Raw genomic sequence first — 19,689 nt, forward strand, 5'->3', positions numbered from 1 at the left:
CCTAACGGTAATCTGTCTTCTTAGACATGAACATCACATCTCATCTCCATCACCCACACCTTCAACCTTCAAATGTGGACTTTTCAGCTCTTTACAAGTAGAAAATGTTCATCTTGTATACACTGACACGAATTATGAACACGTGAGACCAGAGAGATGAAAATTTGCTTTCAGAAACACGAATCAGATGTTTGAAGGTCGTGACTGTTTCACAGAGCGCTGTGACATCAGCCTGCAGAGACTCGAAGAGCACAGTCTGAGGTACGTCACATGCAGGCTCTGTTAGCTGTCAGATGTGTTTCATTTACAATGTAAGGGCCTCCACGGTCACTCATAATGGTTTTCTGGACTTACACCAGGCTCATTTCAGGCTGGTTCAGACGCACGATGGATATCTGGGTCAGTTTTAGGAAAGAAAACAGCAAAAAAAAGAAGAAAATATACAAGAAGAAAGTTTTAAAATAAGCACGTTTTTGTTCATCTCAACATCTCACATTTCCTTCTATCTGAACACTGGCACCAAAACATTATCTTGCAAATATAAAGACATTTTTTTTGTCAGGTTTTGAAATGTCTGCCTTTTTTTGTCCTCACTGCTGAGGAAACGGCCGTATGTGCAGGCAGCTCATTACGACTGTAGTTACTGTGCAAACTCAGAGAGTGACATGAAGACGTATATCACACGGACAAAAGAAAGGAAAGAAAACATCAGTTCATAAAGGACTGCGAGTTTTTTCCATGGTGATGTTGTCACTGCGCGAGTGCTGAACAAACACCTTCCCCTCTGCACATAAAACGCACAAAGGTGTTGTGTGGGCTGCCTGACGAAGCCTCCGCCTGGGCATGTTTTCACACAGGGGTCAGGACGGCGCCGGGAAACGAGGCGAGGCCGGCAACACGGGCTTCACTTTTCCTTTTGTGGCCTTTGAATGTTTTTAATTTCAACAGTTATGTACAAAAAGACCAAAAGCTATAATTAAACTACACAAAACACTGAAAAATGAATAATTATCTGAAAACAGCCTCAAATCTGGTGAAACTGCTGGTTCAGGTGGACGCTCACGTCTCCATCCCGGAACGTTTCAATCCTGATCATGAAGCAGCTTCATGAGACACAAACACCACAAAACATAAAACCAACACTTCAGAAAGCAGCACGTGTTTGTGCTCGAGTTTTCCTCACAGTCACAAATATTCATGGATTTTAATAACAGCTGATTTGTCTTCAGTAGGGATCTGTTACCACGGCAACCCAGAAAACAGGGCTTTAAAAAACTCTTTGAACCGAAAACACAAATGTTTTCTGAGCTTTCTGCTGGTTAAAACTTACAAAGTTTTTAGGGCTTGACTTTAACTTTATATAATTAATAGCAAGATTAAAATAGTCTGTAGCAGTCAGCTGTGTGAGGAAGTCGAACTGAGCTCTCCAGGGTTCAAAGGTCGACTTTTTCATCCACTAACATTGCAAAAACTAAACATTGTGTACATGGATGTGTTTTAAAACACACGTGAAGTGTTGTGGCTGAGCTGGAGAGGAGCAGGTGCCCGTAAGCACAAGTGTTGTGTTGTTTTCATCATAAACGTGTTGCTGTGTGTGAATGTGTTTCAGGTTTTGCTTAAAGACTAAATGCGGTTCAGTGTCGGTGCTTTGGCAGCTCAGGTGAGCACAACAATACCTGAATAAGGTTTATAATTAACGCTGCGATTATAAATGCTGCATCATCACATGTGAGGCCTTGGAAAGTGTGTCTGCTCATTAAAAATTAAGCTGCGTGTTTACAGTTGTGAGCTAGATGGTTTCTGAGTTTTATTGCTTTATGGTTTGATTACAAATTGAAAGCAGGCCAGGCTGACGTTGCCACGTCCCATTCCGAACTCGGAGCACGTCTATGCGTCCTTGACAGACACCTGTGGACCGAGGCAATCCTCAGACAGACTAAACACGAGTGAAATAAAGAACGAAGAACACAAAAGCTTCACGAGGACGTGAAAGGTCGTGGTTTTCTGAGTAAGGAGGCGAACGAGGACAGATCAGAGGAAGGTTTGGCACAGAAATAGGACGCAGGAAACCAAAATAGGAAGCGCTATTGCAGCGTGATGCAGGTGACCTGCAGCAGGTGTTTTTGTGTGCGTGCGTGCAGACAGGTCTGTGGAGGGGGCGTGGCTTATAAACTACCTGCAGCAGGTAAGGTTCGGGTTACCTGCAGCGCTCCAGTCTCTGCTCCGCTTTGGAAGAACATAATTCAGTGTTTGCTGATGAGTTTGTTCACTTATCGCTCAGCCGGTCAGAAGCCCAGAGTCGCAGAGCGGAGATCATCCACCCGCAGGTGAGTCGGTCATTACTCGCACCTGCGGCCTCTGCACAGCGTCTCCTCACAGCCTGAGCTGCTGCTTTTTTTTATTCTGCTGTTTGTTGGCTGGTTGGTTTCTGGCTGTGTGTCGCGTGAGAGCAGACTTCAGTAATCACTTCCAGCGAAACTCCATCAACGCTCGTGTTGTTTTCAGGAAACATGCGGTTTTAATGCGAGACTGTGACGTGTAATTCATACCTGCGTAAGAACTGGTTTTGTGCACGCGCGTGTTGTTGGATGCAGGGCTGCTGGGGGTGTATCCGGTGTCCGGTGTGCTCTCCCGACACGAGTTTGCGGAGGTGCGTGCGTGAGTGTTTGGTGTGCAAATGGTCCTGTTGCCTTGGTTACAGTGACATCACGCATGCTGCTGGGGTCACTTCAGCTTCACACGCACTTAATTTAAATGTGCATACATATATTTAAATCTAGTAAATGCTTTGTTATTGGCGGCGTCTGCGGAGTCCGCTTCATGATCCAGCAGCGCCGTCATGTTTGCGTCACTTAACCTAATATTGACTTAAACTAACACCAACCTGTGCAAACCACCTGAGGACAAAACCAACACTGATACGGGATTTTGAAAACAAACTCTACAAATCCTTAAAACTTGTAAAAACATTACATATGAACTATACGTATGTTATATTTAGTGGATGGTAAGAAGTTTGTGAGCGTCGGGCCGCAGCAGCATGTCGAACAGCCGCTCACAGTCTGTTTCTGCGCCGTTTTAACCAAAACTGGAGGTTTTGGTGCCGTTAGCTCGGCTCTGTTTCACGCTTCCTGGACTTTAGATCAAAGGAAAGTTTGGCTATTGGAAGTTTTTTGTGCTGCACGCTTTTATGAGTTTGAGCAAACATAAAGGAGGAAGAACATAAAATGGAAACGCTGTGATAGATGGTTACTCTTGTTCTGCCAACCATTCATTAACCAAGTACATTGTCATTTAAATGTTGCACTGAAAGTACAAAGAGCATGAATTTGCTTACTTTATTGCAATAATATGATCGAATTCAGTTGCTGCTGCCTTTGGAAGCCACTTTGAACCCCCCGCCCCAGCTCTTTCATGCTATCTCTAAAAAGGGCCATAAACGAGCGTCTGCAGCACTGTGACATACTGCAAAACAATCTTAAAGAACTTACCACTGTTACTCCTGACACGTGATGACTGAAAATATTCAGATTAATGAGTTTAATGTTATCATCTTCTTAATCTAAAAAAGTCAAACTGATTTAAAAACCTCCCAAATCAGAAGATTTACTACATTTTATAGTTTTATATCACTTTGAACTTGTTATCTTTAGCTGACCAAAGCACCCTGGACTCCAGCTTTAAATCCAAAAATTAAGCTTTCTATAAATTTTGATAAGTTGTCTTCTCTCTCCCATGTTTTGCACAGTAAAGTATTATCAACAGGTCTTGATCCACTCCAAACATAAGTGTACGTTCAGGCGCACCCTCGGCTCCTCCGGTCTGTGTTGACTGGTTCGCTGCAGGAATGTGTGGCTGTGGTTGAACAGCTTCTCCACCCAGCGACAGCAGAAAAATACTCATACCTACTGTGGGCGTCCGACAGCAGGCCGATCCTCCGCCACGCCTGAGCTAAGAAACAATTAGATGCACGTTTGTCGGTCTCTGAATTTTTCCACCAACCGAACAAACAAAAGCCCGTCTGACACCACAGGGCAGCAAACACTAGAGTTTATCTACCCAAAATGAATAATCAGTTAAAGGAGGTTTGCTTTGTGATTAAAGATTTAATCTTGCAGTCCGGATTTAAGACCTGACATTATGCCTCAACACTGAGCGTGCCAGCTGGTCTTAGACATGAGTTTAGGGTCAGCTTGATGACTTCAACCCATCTCAGATCTAAAAGTTGGCTTTTCTAGGTTTTCCTCCTTTGCCTGGTTCATTTTTTTTCTTCCAGGTTTTGTCAGATTACAGCATCTTTATTTTCTAAGTTTTCGAACATTTCATTGTTTAAATGTTTAATCAACAAGTCGTGTAAAAGACTGGTGACCCGTCCAGAGCGTACCCTGCCTCTCGCCTTACGGCAGCTGGGATGTTGACGGCCCAAATCGTAGACATGGACAGCAGGCAGGATTCAATAATAGGTGAGCTGCTTATTTACAAGGGACAAAACAAAGTCCAAACTAATGAACCACAAGTTGTACGTGCAGACACTCTGACAAAGGCCAACGACTGCACAGAAAAGCAACCAGACACACTGCTGGATGATACTACAGCAGGGTGGGCAACTCCAGGCCTCGAGGGCCGGTGTCCTGCAGGTTTAGATGTGTCCTTGATCCATCACAGCTGATTTAAATGACTAAATGACCTCCTCAACATGTCTTGAAGTTCTCCAGAGGCCTGGTAATGAACTAATCATGTGATTCAGGTGTGTTGACCCAGGGTGAGATCTAAAACCTGCAGGACACCGGCCCTCGAGGCCTGGAGTTCCTCACCCTGCTCTAGAGATAAATAACCACCAGAATAAAACAGGAAGTAAGAAATGATAACTAAACGGCGAAACACAAAGACATTTACTTGAGATCAGGGACTCGAGAGGATGGAACAAGAAACTCTAAAGTATAAACTAAACGCTAATTCAACCAGGAACAGAGAACTCTAAACTCGGTACACTAAAGAAATGCACGAAGCACCAACTCTGGGTCAAAGGCCGAGCACCGTGACTGCTACAGCATGACTAATTTCTCCCTTTCTGATTGTTGGTGGATGCTCACAAAACAAGGATTCGCTGTTCTCCAGGTGTGCGCTACGGTTTTCTTTCACCTTGCAGAGTTAAAAATGTTTGACCTGAGGTTTTCCTGTTCGGTAAAGTCTGGCGAGCGTCAGCTGAGCTGCGAGCTCAGACTCCGTCACCACGAGCTAAACCCTTCACGGCTCCGATGATGCCCGGGTGTCTGTTTGGCAATTACTTTGAGTCAATTTGATCGATTTAAAGTCCGACATTAAACAAATACCTGGAAGAAGTGAGGCGCCACCTGCTCTGCTAATGTGCTGCCAGAGCGGGCATCGGGTCGATACTGCGTCCTTATGCAACCTCGAGCCTGAGCGCGTGCAGCTGTGTCAGGTTTAAGATTCTCAGGTTGTATGTTTTGGTCACATGTTAGTGCCGCTGATTCTTACTGAAGAGCTCTGGCTGGTCTGGATGTTTGTCAGAGGAACATTCAGACTGTCGGCTTTTCTCGTCTTTCTGTAGTTTAAACCTGATGGCTGCAGACTTGCGTTATACGGCTGTCCCATGTACGATGTCATTGATGTCACTGTGGATAACTAACCAATCCCTCACCTTATTAGATGAGGAGCTAGATCTGACCGTGCAGGCTTAAATTAGCTGTTAAATGTACTCGGTTGGCTCCTGTATGAACTCTGAGGGGAAGGTGACTGTGTCGCAGAGCACAGGTGAGGTCACCTGCAGCTTTTAATTGTGTGACAGATCACATGACTGTCTACAGTTTCACTTCAGCCTGAGGTGTTCAACGGTGATTGGACCTGATGGAGTTACTGGAGAGATCCGCCTGACCCTGAAGCTCCAGTGTTTGTCGCTTTGAAATTTAAAAGTGAAGTTATTTGATCTTTAAAGGAAACTTCTTGTATTTAAGATAATTTTGAAAGCTTGCAAATGTGACTGTCAGCAGAATTTGAAGAGACATTTTTGACTTTATCTCCAAAAACGTCCCAGCAAGCACATTTGAAACGAAGCTGCTGTCTCTCACCTCCAACATCATTCTGAATAAAAACCTGTGAGAGGAGTCAGACGGCAGCTGGTCAGTGCTGAGATGTTTGCTGGGTCTGGGCTGTGTTGACCGCAGTTCTACTGAAGTACTTTTTTGTACTAAACATGGGCCAAAGACCTGGCAGGTCCTTTTAGAAGACCTTTTTTATTTACACCGCTGTTCTATTAAAGGCCACACCTGACTTCCTGCATGAGTCAGGTGTGGCAGAGAAATGTGCAAGGCTGGTGCGGGACAGGTACGAGGACAGTGGTGATGTGTGCAGGAGGAGTGACAGATGGATTCGTGGTGGGACTACATCAGGGATCTGCTCTGATCCCCTTCTTGTTTGCAGTGGTGACAGACTGACAGATGGGGTCAGGCAGGAGTGTCTGTGGAGCTGGCGAGCCGTAGTGAGAGTGGGGAGCAGGTGGGAAAGAGCCTGGAGAGGTGAAGGAATGCTTTGGAGAGAAGAATGGAAGTGAGAAGACCCAAGATGGAACACGTGTGAGTGAGATGGAGACGTGCAGTGTGATAGTGAAGGAAGACGAGTTTAAATACCTGGATTAACAATGCACATGAGAGGTGAAGAGATTCCAGGCAGGGTGGAGTGGGTGAAGACGAAACAAAGACGATATGGTGGGTAGTGTCTGAGGTGCTGGAGGCTGAGCTGGAGGGGGCAGAGATGAAGCTCAGGTTGAGTGGTTTGGAGACAAAGTTAAAGAGGTACGGCTGAAACGTGGACTTGCAGAGGAGAGTGGCTTTGTTGGACGAAGTACTATAGACGTGTAACGGTCTGTACGAGCTAGCAGCTAGCTGTGAAGCTGACGTGAATTCTCCAGAACACAGCATCTTCTTCCTGTATTTACTTTTGTTGCTCCGCCCCAGACACATCTGGCCAATAAGCAGACTGAACATTGTCACGTGGTTTCAGTGACATTTTGGTTCGCTTGGAGTTTTCTTGAATTTTTCTCAAATCACGAGAAAAGTTTGCAAACTCAGAGTAAATGACCTACAGGCGTGAAAACGCCCCGAGTGACTTCTTACTGCTGCAGAGCTGCTCTGTCATTTTAATCCAGAGGTCTGGATTTAAGAGGAGGGAGTCACTTTGATATTTAAGACAAAAAGCAGCATTTTTCCTCTTTGTGAAGCTGCAGCAAACAGCAGATTTGTCTTTATGAAATCATTCACCAAACAATCATCTCATGGTTTCAGCTCCAAACAAACACTTCTGAGTCTTCGAGTCGAGTGTTTTGTTTGGAAGAAATGTGTGTGGATGATGATGCTGATTACCGATGTTTGCTGTCTGGAACAGTTGGTGCATTTCTTTGAGCCCTGAGATCAACCTGCTTAGGAAAAGCCAAAATACTGAACCTGAAGGAGAGGAAAACCACAGGAAGGGTAAGCGGAGCAGGCTCCGAGTTGATGAGCGTTTTCTAATGTGTTTCATTAGAGCAGCCGAGGCTGCTGGGATTCATTATGACTCAGATGATCTTCAGTGTCCCAAGGCCGCTCTGACTCTCAGCTAGCTAACATCTGCAGGCTAATGTCCCCTCTGATGGCCATAACAACACATAATGTTTTTACACCATTAAACAGCCTGTTTCCTTCAGCTTTATGGCTGCTGTTACCTGCAGCCCTCTCACACAAACACACTCGGGCAGCCTGCAGACCCACACGAGCTTCCTTTGCAGTGTTTACTGTCAGGATGTGGCTGAAAATTGCACTGATAGTTCAGTGAGGCAAATGCCTGAATAACAGCAGTGCATCTGCAGCTAAGTGCCGCCTGGAGGGATGTGTGTGCGAGCCTCGGTGCTCCACGTTACCGGATGAGGTTGCATCAAAAGTCGAGCCAGGTCCAGACTTTTATTTATTGTAACTGCTGTTTCCCTGCTGTGCAAACACAGAAGCCTCTTTGAATAAATAGTTTAATCAGGATGTTTGCAAAGCTGATTTAATAGTTGGTATATTGGAAACCAGAAAGCTGAGCACAATCTAATAGTTGAAGTAAAACGTTTGTATTTAAGAACTGCTTAAAAACTTTATTGCCTTCTTTAACTATCAGTTTAAATGTGTGCTGCTTGGAAAAAGCTTTTGGGGTTGAAGTACAGCCAAATAAAAGTGTTACACACACCTTGGAAAGCTGGATTTAAGGTGCCGACACCTGTGCTTATGCACTCGGCCTCCAGAGTTCCATGAGCTGCTTAAAGAGACTGTAATGCAAGTTTACAGCCAGATGTTTGACATTAGAGTAGCTTTGCATGATTCAGAGTTCACATTGATCCTCATTCATCTTACCTGGGCCTTCGTGCAGCCACTTAGTCCATCCTCTGCCTGAAACAAGATGTTTTAGCTCATCTCTCTTTACGCCTTTACTGGGAAATACTGACATGCAGTCTTACACCTCATAGAAAAGCCATTTAGAGACACCTGATCTCTTCATTATGAAGGTGAAGTTTGAAGAAAGGTCACGGGGTCGTAAAAGTCTGATCCAGAAGTCTCCTGATGTGTATAAAAAGTATTATAATGAGACATGTAGAGACCTGCTGCCTGCAGATAACATGGCAGTAACAACGGTCGTTTTTAGGTTCACGTGTGGAAAGACGCTACTCCGCTCTGTGATCCTCTCGTCTCAAACGCTCGCTCCTTCCTCTGCCTTTAATTCATCGCAATCCGCCGCCTCGTGACACCACTTCCAGATGAGTTGGTTTAACATTCAAATCTCCAGAGCGGCATTGGTGTATTTGGGTCACGAGATAAAGATCTATGCAGTAAAAAGAGAGTCCTCCGACACCTTTAGAAAGTCCTTTTTTCTGTCCTGAAACCAAACGGGACATAATCACTGAGCCTGAGTTATGAACTCACATCTGTCCGATGTGCTCTGAGAAAACTGAGACTGCTGTTTTTGCATTTTAGGAAAAATAATCTGGGGTTCGAGTCGTTCTGTTTTAATGCCACGGTGTGAGAAATGACGCCTCGGTGTCTTTGCAGTACAGCAGCTGGCGTCAGAGTGCCAAATAAAAGCAGGACGCTAACGACTCGCTGGCCTCGACTGAGACGCTCTCCGGGGCAAATGTAATTATCTTTATTTATAAACGTGTGTTTATCGCGGCTCCGCTGGCCTCTGTGCTCCATTAAAGGTGTTAGATGCTGGTTTGTAAAATCAACATGTCAGAGCCTCGTTAATTTTTAAGAACCGGCCAAAATGATCACTAAGAAATGTGCCTTTCAGCCTCCTGTGGCCTCCACAGAGCGAAATCTGCAGGAAGAAGAGTTTGTGTGTGGAGGGGAGGGGCTTCCTTTTAATTAAGCCTTGCAGAAGACTATAATGGAGATGTCATTGGTCTGATGATTGGACTGAACAGACCACAAGTTTTACTTCATGGTTCTTTCTAGTCTTCTATCCACATGAGTCACTCGGGTTGGATCAAATGCGTCTAAACGAGACATTCCCGAGACACAGTCTCGCAGTCGTGGGCTCTTCTCCTGGTAGGACACGCCACAACACCGTCACCTAAGAGGCCTCCAGGACCAGAGCCGCCAGTGGAGGCCTGGGTGGTCCAATTCCTGTTTGAACGGGCCATGGGTGGCTGCTGATGCCCACGCTGCCTGCTGTTCTTCTGGCTTTGTGCAGTTTCTAAGAGGAATCGAACTCGTCAGTATTCGGCAAATTTCATTTAAAAGGATCATTGTTTCCGTCCTTCACAGCAGGCGAGTGCATCCTTTTTGTATTTGTGGGGCTGAATTTTCTTTCTCTTAAAGACTTTAAATCCATACGAGTCGCTCCACATTTAATATAAAACATTTTGGTTGTTTTAAACTCCATTATCTGCTTTTGTCTGAACAGTTTGACAGTTTGAAAATTACACAAAAAAGCTCTGAAGAAGGTTTTAAGTCGTACATTTGCTCTGTCTGGCAGTCAAAACTAGAATTAAAGTGATTGAGACTTAAAGCTCTTATAAACTGGATTTTTATTTTTCTTCAAACCCACGTGTCTCTGCATCACTGCACGTTCACCACAGTCGTGCTCACGGAAACATCTGTTTGCTTTGAGTTTCCTCCTGAGGAGCTCTGTTCATTTCTTAAAACATTCAAGATTCAGCGGAGTCACAAAGTAAAGCTTGAAATGGTCTCTGGAAGCTGTCGGTGCTCAGTGTGAGCCCAAAATGTGTTTCTTGAAAGTTTATCTGAAGACTTTGATCTGTTGTTAACAGCTTCGGCCACAATCTGGGTTGAGAACATGAGAGGGAAAAAACGGGGAGAAATTTAAAACTTTAAATTAAGCAAATCTCCAGAGAAGAGCTCTTGGTCTTAGCTTTGTGATGTGCACTTTTGTTTTTTCTCCTTCTTAAATTTGGCAAACGGAGGACGAAACCATCTCGCGTTTCACTGAAGCGGCGTTTTCCTGCTTCAGCAGGAGCAGAGGCTCATATTACCTTCCATCTGAATTACTTTACCATCCATTTAAACAGTGTTGCTGCCACAGCAGGACGAACCCGGGTGCATGTGAAGGTGTCGAGCAGAAACCGTGACATTGAAGCCGTTTCCATTCTGCAGGCCTCGCTCTGTAATCCTCTGGCTCCTGTTGAACTGCAGCTGAGCTCCTAAGACGGCGCCCGATCCTCGGGACAAGTTTCTGTACAATAATAACAAAACACGATGAGTCAGACTCAGTAAAGCCAAATGTAGCTCCCAGGTCTGAGGACTGCACCTTTGATTCTTCTTGATGAACAGCAGGTGTATTATTTGTCAGGTAGTTTTATTAAAGCTGCTCCAGCATCACAAACAGTCCAGAGGACCAGTTCAGGCTTTTATCTGGCGTTGGCGTTTTATCCTCAGTAGTGTCCAACTCGATGAGTCATAAAATAAATGATCCCCTGCACAGCTGTGTTCGTATCAGGCTGTAAACGTGTTTATTTCTGCTGTAAAGTCGGACATTTTAACGCGGGACTGTTTGACTCGCTGCTGGAGCCTCGTGTGGACATTAGAGGAACAACAGCTTCCTTCTTGGGCTCTGCCCATCACTTCCTCTGGTGCGAAAGCTTTTCAGAGGAGTTTGATTTGAATATTTGGATAACACGTCAGCGCTGCATAACCACAAACCCACACACTGAAGTTTGTTTTGACTCAGACGGCTTTAAATGAGATTAATCTGCTGCCAAAGAGCCAATAACAAATGCACTTTGTTTGCTGAGAGTCACAAAGATGAGCCCGTTGGTAGCTGTCCAGAAACCCACAACACATCAGTGTTTTGTCCCACGTGGCTCTGACTGTATTTTCTCGGTCAGTTATTTTGGAGATGATCGGTAAACTCTACACCTTCCACCTATTCTCACAGTCTCACTTTCCATCATCTCGCATCCTTGTCTACTTCTACGTAATCTGTCTCTTCTCTGCGAGGGCGACACAAAGGCTGCTTGTTCCCAGCCTGCCTGCCTTTGTCCAGAACAGACAATGCAGTGACTCCAGGGGATGAAGAGGGGGAGGAGGAGGAGGAGGCAAAAGTGAGTTAGGCGGAGAAAAAGGTGACAATAGGAAAAGAGACTAATTTTACCCATGCCTGTGAAAAACATGAGTGTCTATATCAAGTTAGTGTTTTTTTTTTTCTAGTGTATGAAATTTAGGAACATCACAAAAAACACAAAATCAGCAGCAAGTTCCTTCCTGTTTATAGTTTATTACATTTATATATGCAGATCTGCTCATTGCAAACTCCATGTGTTTATTATTGGAGTCGTCTGGAGTAGCTCTGCGTGATTCAGTTCATAATAATTCATTGTACACTTCATTGTTTTTCCAACCTGTCTCCGACCTGCCTTTCCACGTGATGTGTATGCATGTATGGTTGGGGGTTCACTGCAGGTGTAAACTTTGCATGTGACAAATAAAAGGCTTCATCTTTGTCTTACTGGGCCTCGAGGAAACCCCTCAGTCCAGAAAATATCTGAATGGAGCCCTTTTTAGCTCCTCCCCCTTTAAATTCTTCTTTCCTCTGATTGGCAGCCTTGTAAAAACTAAGCAGAGGCCTTCTGCTTACAGTGATTCCTGGGTCATTATTCTCTTTTTTTTTTTTTTTTTTTTTTTTTTTTTTTAAATCAGTATGTAATTGAGACTTGGTGTCTCCTAATTTTTATGTTTGATGAGCAGATCGACCAAAGTGCTCCTGAGGTCAGAGTGGACGCTCGTCTCGTGTAAGGTGACTGAAAAGCCCAAACCAGAAAATGTCGTCTGTTTATAAATTGAGTTATTACTCAATCTTTTCAGCAAACTGCAGCACGACACCGCAAACACTTTTCAACGCGGTCTAACAAAGCCGAGCTCGTAGTTTGTCGCCTGCTATACTGAGCTTATTGGAAATTTATTTCCTTTTTAAATTCAACTTAAGTCTTTAATTAATAAAAATCCAGTTTCACCACTTTTTCCAACTTTAACAGGAATTTTAAAAGAAATTATTGAATTTTTCTTCAACCCTCAGTGGCCCTAATACAGGTGTAGGGGAACTCCAGGCCTCGAGGGCCGGTGTCCTGCAGGTCTTAGATGTGTCCAACACAGCTCATTTAAATGACCTCCTCAACATGTCTTGAAGTTCTGCAGAGGCCTGGTAATGGTCTGATTCGGGTGTGCTGACCCAGGGTGAGATCTAACACCTGCAGGACACCGGCCCTCGAGGCCTGGAGTTCTCCACCCCTGCCCTAATAGATCTTTGTTAATAATGGTGTGAACACAGACTTTAAAGGATTGAAATATTCATGAATGCCTGTGTTTAGTCATTTCAGTGTTTTGCCAAAGTGGATAATGTTGAAAGGCCTTACGGGGAAAGGGCTAAACCAGCTTGTGTCAGACGATCAACTGAGGCTCTTCTTTATAAGATAAAGAAGGATTATTTTGAGCTGTGACTCATGCAAAGCTGCTTTCGGGTCTAGCCCGGCTGTTCTCAGACATGTTTCTGAATCGGCGATTTCCTGCTGAGATGGTGTAAAACTGTCGATACAACAAACGATGCTCAATGTGGTCGCCGAGAGGCCACAGAAGCTCAGGTTTGAGGTGCTTGTGTTCTCTGCTGAGGAGCAGGGGGGATGTTTAACTTTGTCTCAGGACACAGACGTTATTTTAATCAGTCTTGGTTCTAATAGTCCTGATTTCCTCTCACCTTCATCATCTCCTCAGCTGAATATCGCTTTCCCTCTAAAGCGGCCGAGCTCTAATAGGAGCCATTCGTCTCTTCTCCCCGCCGCCGAAGCTTCAGCGAGTGATGCATTTCAGGGCTGCGTTTCCAGCATTTTCCAAACTGCACTCGTTGACTTGCGCTGCTTCGCTCTGCACGCATAATATGCTCGATGCCAGTTTTAAGGTCACAGCCAAATTAAAGTGTCACCTTGACTGCCAGCTATGCACGTGGAAACAAATGGAGAGCCCGATTCCTGCTTTTTATTTATTTTTAATGGAAACATTTCTTAAACATGGATCTTTTTCCTGCATTGTTCATTGGAAATTATGCTGCATCCACAGAAAGGAGGGTGATGGGGAAAAGCTCCGGTTCAGCGTATCTTACTGTGAAACTGGTCTAATAGATAAATCTAGGTAATGCAGTTAACTTTAAAAAGCTGAGCTGCACTTTATTCTTTAATGATATAATTGCACAGGATACAAGTGGGTTAGATTTGAAAACCCCGCATGAATTTGTTTCTGTATTTGGAGCTTTTGACGTGAATAAAATCCAATTTTCCAACGAAGCCGCTGCATTCAGGGGCAAACGCGTAAAAACAAACGTCTGGAGCGGTGGTCGTTATGAATTATCCATCACTGCGTGAGCTCAACATTGTTTAAAAAGACTGAGACACAGTGATCAGATGATTTTTGGAGTGTTCAGCTATACCCACAGATACGTGCTAATCACAGCTGACCAACATCTGCACGAAATCCCAGAATTTCATCAAATCTGTAGCTCCGCCTTCTTGGATGGTATCTTAGTACAGTAACCTCACAGCAGCCATATTACTGGTCAGATAATGTCATTAAAAAGGCTCCAACATCACAAACGCAGTCCAGAGGTCCAGTTCAGTGAAGCCCATCAGACAGCTAGCAGCTATGGCCCTCTTGGAGGAAGGCCCCCGCAGACCCCTCTGTTTGTGGCCTGTCTGCTAATTCTGCCAATTCTTATTATATATTCTAGAAACGTGTTTAACTTTTTTTTAGGGAATGCCACACAGTTAAAGTGTAAATCCGGCTGCATGCAAGCCCCTTCTACCTCAGACACATCCTGCGTATTGCTGGTGCTCTGCTCTGTAGTCTCAGGACAGTGTGGGGCACTGTGGGAGTGTCATCCTGCTCTGAAGCTGTAAACTCGCCTCCTGTCACCTTCACAGCTGCACATTCTGCACATCTAATTGGATAAAACCACCTCAGAGTGCCGTGCTAATAAAGCTATGTAGAAGTTAAGCCCCGCCCCTTTATCTTGCTATAATAAAGTGTGGTTCAGGGCACAGAGGAAGCAGAATCGCCTCTTCCCCTCTCCTCCTCCTCTTCATCTTAATCTCTCCCTCAGTTCGATATCAATATCAGCCTCAACCAGAGCCATTTCCTTAATCTTAATAACTCGAATTCATTTCCTATCTCTGCTGCAGCGCGGTTTACAGCAGAGGTGATAGCCTCCTCATCCCAGCAGGGACGGGTCTTAATAGTAGTGATGAGCTGCCTCCCCTCGTTCCCTCACGCTGCTCCGTCTGCCTGCTTGTGGTTTCATGCAGACAGAACAGAATGGCACGGTGAATAAAATCTTACGTAATCTAAGAGAAATCTGCTGGTATCCAACAGAAGATCTGCCAACAGGGTTAGAAAAGTTAGCGGATAAGATCCACTACTGCGTGCTGTCTGACCTTAAAGAGCAGGGACAGAGAGAAGCTTGCTGGAAACGGCAGAAAGGGAGATAAAGGTTCCTGAAACTGGATTTTCTTAATTCGCTCAATTAAAATTGTAGCTCAGAGGAAGATCTGATAACGCCATCCTCTCCCTCGACTCTGGTCGGGTTGTCAGAGTAGTTAACCTTAAAAAAAAAAACACAACTTTAATAAGATGATGTAAATGAAGCATTATTCAGAAGCAGTGCGACCACAATCATCCTGTGTTTCAGGAACATGGAAATAAAGTGGGTTCTGCTTCTCCTTACGTCTCGTGGTACATCTCCTGCTCCATCCGTGGGCGTTCACGTTCAACGTAAAAGTTAAAAACTTCCAGTAATGGTCAGTGGCTGCTCTCAGACCATCGGTGTTTCCTACTCTTGCAGATGCAGGGGCAGCAAATCGGAAGGGGTTTAAAGGGGGAGGAGCTAAAACAGTCCGTTTCAGGTAAACTGAGGTTATAAGATGAAGATTATTTGACTCGCAGTGCAAACTAAAGAGTACTCTGAAAAACTGCAGTTCCTCTGATGTCCACTCGAGGCTCCAGCAGCGAGTCATTCACGTCAGGCTCGATGTTAAAACTGTACAGCAGAAACACCAGAAGGTCAAAGGTAAAACTACAACTGGTGTTTTATTTTTTATTTTTTGTGTGTCAGTATGTGGTGTCAGCCTGTGATGTCATTGTGACATCATATGGCGTAGTGTTGAAAAAATGAAGTGTGCTGCACAGCTCTCTGCCTGCCTTTTCACTCGATATTCAAGAAACTGTATTTACTGAGATTTTTATTTTAAGTTTAACTTTGGCTGCAAACAACGAAGGTTAAACCTGAAGATGATCCATTTACTGGTTTTCACATTTGGTGTCACCTAATGACCTTGACCTGGTTTCCACCAAAAATGCAGTCAGCTGATTACATCCTGGCGCCCTTCAAGGGGAGAATAAACATGTTTACAGGCGGCTACTGATGAGCTTTCTATGAATAGTTTAATACTTCGTAATAACTGTGTAACTCTGGTTAAATTCTATTAAGGCATCAAGTTTGCATCATTGGGGCGTGGCCTGTTTGACGGATGGAGACAGAGGCGGCTGTAGCTGCTAGCTGTCAGCTAGGTGTCGCCTCAGCTACCTGGAGTCCCTGAACTGGACCTTTGTACCACGTTTGTGCTGTTGGACCTTTTTAATGCAAATATCTGGCCAATAATATGGCTGCTGTTTCTGCCAGGTCTGGTTTGTGAAAGATTTTAATTCAGTTTCACTTCCTCAGAAAGAAAATGATGTGAACAAAGACATTTTTAACCACTGCATTAACCTAATCAGGGTGTGTGAAAGTGAGAACGGTGCCAGAAAACGACACACAGCAAGACGCTTGTGGGTTCACACTGTCAACTTCTTTTATTCTCCTTTGAATGAAGGGAGGACGGGTCCATCAGTCAAAGTCACATGACATTAAACAAGCCCTATTAAAGCTCACTCGTCATGGAAGGGATGAGGAAAAGGAAAGATTTTAGCTGAAAGGGCAAACATCGTGTAGTAACCCCCACAGAGCTCCTAAATGTCCCAAGAGTCAGATTTCATGGTTAATAAAAGTTTAAATGAATCCAGATCTCCCCAAACTGATTGGTTACAGATTTCTCGGCTCCGGGAGCGAACATTGCTCTCTTTCTGCAACAGATTGCCCTGATGTTGTTTCCTATCTGATGAAATTAGATTCTGCTAGAGGCTGGTAACGTCTGAAAATGCAAGTTCAGGTGTTAAAATGATGAAAAGTGGGCCAATAAAATGAAACAAAGGCAGAAGAGGTGGATTTCTGGATCCAGCTGAAAAAGAGAGGAGAATAAGGACAGCTGGTTTTACGCCCTGCTGAGCCTCAGCCCGGCTGTTTGTCCCTGCAGACAGGTGTTACCGGCGTCAAAGTCATGGAAGACGTGCACGTGCGCACAGACACGCACAGCTGTCGGGGAATCATATTGGATGACGAAGCATCAATCATTACAGCCAATCAGACTTCACTGCTTGTATTCTCGTCCAATACGATCACAAGATTTTTATTGATTTATTTTTTGCCTCCCTGTTCCTGCTGGTGATTGACATCATAAGTGATGTCATCAGTATGTCAGGTAGTAGACTTATTGTGTGTGTGTGTGTGTGTTGTGACTCTAATGTTTGAGCAGTTCTTCCTGTAATTCAGCTGGGTGGGTGTATCTCATATTCAAATTTTTCCCTCTCATGGAAAATTTCCAGACACCTGCCTGCTGTTGTCCTGGTCTCTGCGCTCTGTCCACATTTGAAGGACTGGTTCAGCAGTTCGGGGGAAGTGCACTCATCGTTCTCGGCAATAAGCAAATATGTTTAGATGTCCATGAAACGAATGCCACAAATGGTTAGCCGAGCTTAGCACACAGACAGGAAACTGGGGTTAAAGTGGACCTGTTCTGTTCTTATTTCCTGTCATGTCTCGTGTTCATATTGATGTTTCAAATAATAAGTAATCCTTTTGTCTCGAGCTCTTCTCTCAAGCATAAATATAATGTATAAATATAATGAATATGTAATGAGCTTGTCCTCGGTTGGTTGCAGGAAATGGTTTCAGCCTCGTGCTGTGAGTCTGTTACACACCAGGCTGCTGCATAACGAGGGAAACTGAAGATGGCACGTTTGTTCAGTCTGACAGGAAATTCAACACTTTTTTTTTTTTTTTTCCCACCCTGTCAAATTTCCAGAGTCTCTTAGTAACATTGTGTTGTTATTCAAACTCTTAATTTCTGCTGCATGACGTAACTTACATTTGTTTTTACTGAGAGAATTGCAGCAGGGATCAGCAGAGTAACGGAAAAGAGTTTTGTTTCCCCTTAATCTTCATTTTAAGCATTCTGCATATCTGGAAATGTTTTATTGTTCTTATTGCACTTTCCTTTAGATGCAACAAAGGTTAATGAGTCTATTTTATCTGTGGAGTTGGATGTTGTTCACTGGTTCAATTCCAAACGCTGTTATGAATGAAGACGTGCAAGAGTCAAAGTTAGATCTGCTCAGTCTGTTTTCTTCATCTTGTTCTTGGCTGTTCCCTTTAAGGGGCATCACAGCAGATCATCTGCCTCCTGTCCCAGCTTCCTCCTCTGTCACGCCGACGTCTTACACCTGCTGGGTCTAAAATAGACTAATGTTGACTTCCTCCAGGGTCTGAAACTGCACTGACAGCACTAAGAGGACAGCTCGGGACTGAGGGTTCACTCGTGTCTCTGATAAGACTCAATGAGTGGGGGGTGAGGTTGATGCAGTCATTAAATCGTGTGTGTGTGTGTGTGTACTGCAGGCAGCTGGCGACTCATCAGCAGTTAAAGATGCTCGCTTGCTCTCTGTCTGGTAAATCTACATACTGAAGCTTCATTCACTCTTTGAGCTCAGTGGGAAAACAGCCGTGTGTGTGTTCAGATGTTAAGCAGATGTTCGCGTCTGTTCTGTGGAGACTGAGGTGATAAATGTCACTAAATGAACTGAGATGAACCTGCCTGTCTGCCGCTTTCATACTTCAAATGGTAAATGTCCAGCATTTGTGTAGCGCTTTATTAGTCCCTGTGGAACCAAAAGCGCTTTACACAACCTGTCATCCACCCATTGGTGATGGAAGCTACATTGTAGCCACAGCCGCCCTGGGGCGCACTGACAGAGGCGAGGCTGCCGGACACTGGCGCCACCGGGCCCTCTGACCACCACCAGTAGGCAACGGGTGAAGTGTCTTTCCCAAGGACACAACGACCGAGACTGTCCAAGCCGGGGCTCGAACCGGCAACCTTCCGATTACAAGGCGAACTCCCAACTGGTTCGGTTCAGGGAGTTCCTCTTTAATCAGTCCTGTGCAGTGAATTACCTGCAGGCAACTAAAACCTGCTGCTCAAACATGATTGGTCAGTAGATGTGACATTACAAAGCTGCTCTCAGTTTACAATCTGACAATCAAACCTGATTAAAGCTTTTAAAGGCCTGAAGCCATAAAACTGGTGTGAAGGTAAAGTCCAGGTCAGACACGCACACATGCTTTCGCTGTGTAAGAAATAAATGGTGTGTAATGGTTAAAATATAACTGGACGCAGACTGGAGAGGTGCACACGCTCTGCTGTAGCAGGCAGACAGGTGAGCAGGATCTATGCAGCCTCAGTGGTCCAGGTCTGACGCCTTGGCCTCATAACTCTGTTACACACTCAGTCCCCAGGTGGGAGTCTGGAGGAGGCGGCCTCGGCCTGATAGGACAGGCAGCGCCTGATCTATGAGTCTGGGATACTAAAGTGCTCAGGTGGAAACACAAAGGTGTGTGCGAGCACCTGAGGTGGCTGTCTGACTGGAGAGGGAAGGACGAGGAGCAAACGGACGACACGGTGAAATCTGTTAGTTATAGACTGTATATAAAAGATGGCCATCATAGCATCACTGAGCAGCAGCCTGAGGGGCTGAAAAGAAAAAAACCCCTCTAAAAACAAGCCAGTGCTGAGAGTTTGCAATCCAACATCTGAGACCATAAACTCATCAGGAAACTGTTTACTGGAACTTGTCCCAGCTATCATAGGGCGAGAGGCGGGGTACACCGTGGACAGGTCGCCAAAGCATTTGAATATAAGGGGGCTGCTACGTAGAGTCTCTCCAGATGTGGCTTGTATAAAACAGCTGTGCATTACTACACTTACTACACTACACCGCCTCCGTGCATCTT

At 44.7% G+C, this 19,689-nt stretch overlaps 1 protein-coding gene across 1 annotated transcript in view; it reads left to right on the forward strand.

The window, feature by feature from the left end:
- Nucleotides 1-2,167: 2,167 nt before the first annotated feature.
- The window catches only part of LOC308400584 (uncharacterized protein), a 35,817-nt gene continuing 18,295 nt past the window's right edge, over nt 2,168-19,689 (forward strand). The window contains exon 1 of the mRNA XM_080888371.1: nt 2,168-2,327. The gene's annotated coding sequence lies outside the window, so the exon portion shown is untranslated. The remainder of the gene's footprint in view (nt 2,328-19,689) is intronic.

The sequence above is a fragment of the Rhamphochromis sp. 'chilingali' genome (assembly GCF_963969265.1).
Source record: "Rhamphochromis sp. 'chilingali' genome assembly, chromosome: 8".
NCBI lineage: Eukaryota > Metazoa > Chordata > Actinopteri > Cichliformes > Cichlidae > Rhamphochromis > Rhamphochromis sp. 'chilingali'.